The following is a 5,168-nucleotide window of genomic DNA, read 5'->3' on the forward strand; positions in this document are numbered from 1 at the left end:
CGATCCTCTTTTCCCCAGTGACATCATCAGTTTGATTGGAAGAATTAGGAGATTAGACTCCCCACTATCGAGCTTTTTGTCTATTACCTAACATATATTTACTTGACTTGTTGCTTTTTTTTTTTTTTTTTTTAACAGAGCGGCCCTTCCCTCTGTAGCCCAGGCTGGAGTGCAGTGGTGTGATCTCGGCTCACTGCAACTTCTACTTCCTGGGTTCAAGTGATTCTCCTGCCTCGGCCTCCTGAGTAGCTGGGATTATGGGCGCACGCCACCAAAACCAGCTAATTTTTTTTTTGTCATTTTAGTAGACACAGGGTTTTACTGTGTTAGCCAGGATGATCTCGATCTCCTGACCTCGTGATCCACCCACCTTGGCCTCCCAAAGTGCTGGGATTACAGGTGTGAGCCACTGCGCCCAGCTGACTTGTTGCTTTTTAAAAATTACTAAATGTTATGCTCCCAAACAAAACATTAATGTCTAAAAATAAGAAAAAGCTATTAGCAAAAGTTATTTTCCTAAAGAAAATATTTTAAATGTCTAAAAATTAGAGCCAATCAATAACCAAAATGGAGGCCAGACTCAGTGGCTCACACCTGTAATCCCAACAATTTGGGAGGCCAAGTTGGGAGGATCACTTGAGCCCAGGAGTTTGAGACCAGCCTGGGCAACATGGTGAGAGCCTATCTCTACAAAAAAACTTAAAAAATAGCCAGGCATGGTGGCGCATGCCTGGGATCCCCGCTACTTGAGAGGCTGAAGCAGGAGGATCACTTGAGCCCAGGAGGTCAAGGCTGCAGTGAGCCATGTTCACGCCACTACACCCCAGTCTAGGTGATAGATACCCTGACACACACACACACACACACAGAGGGAGGGACATCCCATGATGCTAAAGATGTCAATTAATAAGGGGGACATAATTCTAAATGTATATATACTTAATAACATTGCTTCAAAATACATGAAGCAAAAAGCTTCCAGAACTGAAAGGAGGAATAGGTAAATCCAAAATTATAGTTGGAGATTCCAGCACTTCTCTTGCAGGAGTTGATAGAAGTAGCAAAAAATAAGTAAAGTATAGAGGTTTTGAAAAATACTATCAACCAACTTGACTCCATTGACAGTCATAGAACACTTCACCCAACAATAGGACATATATTATTCCCTATGCATATGGAACAATGATCATATCAACCATAATTTGGGCGATAAAACAATTATGAATTAACCTCAGAAGGCTAAAATAATACAAAATATGTTCTCTGACCACTATGGAATTAAATTATAATCAGTAATTGAGAGATCTTAGGAAAATTCCCAAATATTTTACAAATTAAGCAACATACTTTCATATAACCCTGAGTCAAAAAGGAAATCACAGGGAAAGTTATGAAATACTTTGAACCGAGTAAAAATAGAAACATACCAAAATTTTGAGGATGCTGCCAAATCAGTGCTTAGAGGAAAAAACTAGAAAAGGAAGAACAAAAAACCCCAAAATAAGCAGAAGGAAGGAAATAATAAGGATAAGAATAGAGACCAATAGAAAACAAACAAAAATAGAAGAAAATCAATGCAACTAAAATCTGATGTTTTGAAAAGATTCATGCAATTGATAAAATTCTAGCCATATTTACCAGGAAGAAAAGAGAGAAGACAAGCTACCAATATGAAGCGTAAGAGACTACAGGCTCTACAGTGGGAATAATAGGAGAGAGCATTATGAAAAACTTTATGCCAATAAAGTTGGTAAATTAGATGAAATGGTCAGATTCTTTAATATACACAACCTATCAATGCTCACTAAAGAAAAAAAAGCTCTGAATATCCATAAATATACTAAAGAAATTGGATTCGTAATATAAAAAACCTTTCCCTCAAAGAAAACTCCAGCCCCAGATAGTTTAATTAGTGAGTTCTGCCAAATATTTAAGAAAAAAAAATATGATTCTATAAAAACTCTTTCAAAAAATTGAATAGTAAAGAACACTTCTCAAATCATTTTATGAGGTTAGCATTATCTTTTTTTTTTTTTTTTTCCTGAGACGGCCTCTCACTCCGTTGCCGAGGCCAGAGTGCAGTGGCACAATCTCAGCTCACTGCCTCCTGGATTCAAGCGATTCTCCCACCTCAGCCTCCTGAGCAGCTGGGACTGCAGGTGTGTGCCACCATGCCCAGCTGATTTTTGTATTTTTAGTAGAGATGGTGTTTCACCATGTTCATCAGGTTGCTTTCGAACTCCTGACCCCAGGTGATTCACCCACCTTGGCCTCCCAAATTGCTGGGATTACAGGCTCACGTGAGCCACCACACCCAGCCGAGGTTAGCATTATCTTGATACCAAAACCAGAAAAACATGACAAGAAAAAAAAGTACTACAGCTCAGTATCCAATATTGCTCACAAATATAGACATAAAAGAAAAATAATTGATTGGGAGGCTGAAATAAGAGAATTTCTTGAATCCAGGAGCTGAAGTCCAGCCTGGGCAACTTAGCAAGACTTCATACCTTAAAAAAACCAAAAAAACAAAAAAGTTGGTCAGGCGCGGTGGCTCACACCTATAATCCCAGCACTTTGGGGGGCTGAGGCGGGTGGATCACTTGAGGTCAGGAGTTCGAGACAAGCCTGCCCAACACGGTGAAACCTTGTCTCTACTAAAATTACAAAAATTAGCTGGGCGTGGTGGTGTGCACCTGTAATACCAGCTACTCAGGAAGCTGAAGCAGGAGAATTGCTTGAACCCAGGAGTCCTAGATTGCAGTGAGCCGAGATCATATCACTGTACTCTAGCCTGGGTGACAGAGCAAGACTCTGTCTCCAAAACAAAAACAAAAACAAAAACGAGAAAACACTTTTTTTCCCAAGATGGCAGATTCGGGGCCTTTAGTGTGCCTCAGTCACTTGGAAATAGCAAGATTAGTGCATAAAGATCAACTCTGTGGGTTTTAATTCAAGAAAGAAAATAGGAATCCAATAGAATCATGAAGAACACCCTAGATCTCAGGGAGGAAAACAAGGGCAAACAGCCCCCATGATGGCATTTGGCTCATGAAAGTGAGTGAAGCCCCAGTACACGAGAGAGGCCGACAGCCTCTTTTTATCCAGTGGAAGGGACACTTCAGGAAAGTGCCCTTTCCACTGGAGATCCAAGCAGCAGAGGCCAAGGGAGAGCACCTTGTTCCTCCCAAGTCCTGGAGCTAACTTGAGAAGATACTTGGAGACACTGAGAAGGAAAGACAGTGGGAAAAGCTGCAGGCATTTCCCAGGCCCAGGATGCCACTTTTAATCCAGGCACACAAAGTTAGTCATTCTTTGGAGACACAATAGCATTCTTTGGAGCACAATAGGCATTTTGGTCTTGGGCCAGAGATTGGAGTGCCTGCTCTATAGAGTTGCATAGAGGCTTCTACAGTCAGAATTGTAGGAAGCACCTTACAGTAGGTGCTGGCATTGTGCTCTTCCCTGTTGTAGGACTGGGGTGGGAAGAGGACTGCTACAGCTATGGTTTCTCCTGGGCAACAAGACGCAGCCAGGGTCAGCTTGGTGACCTGTGAACTGGTCTGAGTGAGTTACTGCTTGGTATGCTGGACTGCTCCCCTGAGGTCATGGTACAGTGGGGCACTCTCAGCTCGACACCCAGGGAGATCTCCAGGCATTTGGAGCACCCGCTCATCCAGATCAGCAGCCTGAGCTGCCCTATCCTTCCTGTGCAGACACTCTAGTGAAGTGGGGCTTACTCTGCTCCACACCCAGGCAGATCTTCAGGCATTTGGAGCACCTGCTTGCCTGTATTTGCAGTCTGAGTTGGCACACTCTTCCTGTATAGAGACCATGGTGAAGAGGCACCCTATCTGCCCTATGCCCAGACACATCTCTAGCAGTTGGAGCATCCATTCACCTGAATTAGCAGCCTGCCACCCCACCCTCCGTGTGTAGAGATTGTGGTGCAGCAGTGCCCTCTACACTCCACACTCAGGCACCTGGAGCGTGCACTCTCCTGGATTAGGAGTTTAGGCCACCCTGGTTCCTTGTGCATAGAACTTGGGGCCAAGGAGGTTTCCCAACTCAATACCTAGCAACACCTCTGGGCACTGGGTGACAGCCCACTGGATTCTCCCTTGGCGTTGGTGCTGCGCCTGCCATTGAGGGACCTGTAGACAGGCCTGCTCTGGTCCAGCCCCACTCATCTTGCCTCCTGGGACTGAGCAGGAAGCTCAAGCCACTGTGCACTCCATGGATCAGCCCATTGCCTGAGGCAAGAGAGAGCTTCTGCCAGTAAACAAGGATCAAGAATATACCCAGCCACACTGGCCACAGCTGGCTCTTACCTATAAGTGCCATCTACTGGCTTGTATGTCAAACCGCACAACCCAATATAAAATCTGCTGATAGTGTACAAGGCTATAGAAGCAAAGCCAAAGGACCCAATCTAATATTCTCTATAGTCATACCCCCTAGGGAGGGGAGAGGGAAAGGGAAGGGGAAAGAAAAAAACCAATATTATAGGGAAATAAAAAGGAAAAAATTCTACCCACACACAAAAAATTAGAATTGTCAGCATCTCCAGATGAGAAGGAACCAAAGCAAGAATTCTGGCACCATGAAAAATCTGAATGTAGTGACACCACTGAAGGATCACACTAGATCTCTAGTCCCTAACCAAAATCGAAACTCAGAAATGACAAATAAAGAATTCATGAAAGAAAGCATGGATTGCTAGGAAACTCATCAAGATCCAAGACAAGGTTGAACATCAACTCAAAGAAACTTCTAAAGCAATCCACGAAATGAAGGAATAAATGTCTTGAAAATAAATCAATCAGAGCTTCTGGAATTGAAAAACTCACTTAAAGAATTTTAAGGCCAGGCGCGGTGGCTCAAGCCTGTAATCTCAGCACTTTGGGAGGCCGAGATGGGCGGATCACGAGGTCAGGAGATCGAGACCATCCTGGCTAACACGGTGAAACCCCGTCTCTACTAAAAATACAAAAAACTAGCCAGGGGAGGTGGCGGGCGCCTGTAGTCCCAGCTACTCCGGAGGCTGAGGCAGGAGAATGGCGTAAACCCGGGAGGCGGAGCTTGCAGTGAGCTGAGATCTGGCCACTGCACTCCAGCCCGGGCGACAGAGCAAGACTCCGTCTCAAAAAAAAAAAAAAAAAGAATTT

The sequence above is a fragment of the Piliocolobus tephrosceles genome, chromosome 10 (genome assembly GCF_002776525.5).
Source record: "Piliocolobus tephrosceles isolate RC106 chromosome 10, ASM277652v3, whole genome shotgun sequence".
In the NCBI taxonomy this organism is placed as follows: domain Eukaryota; kingdom Metazoa; phylum Chordata; class Mammalia; order Primates; family Cercopithecidae; genus Piliocolobus; species Piliocolobus tephrosceles.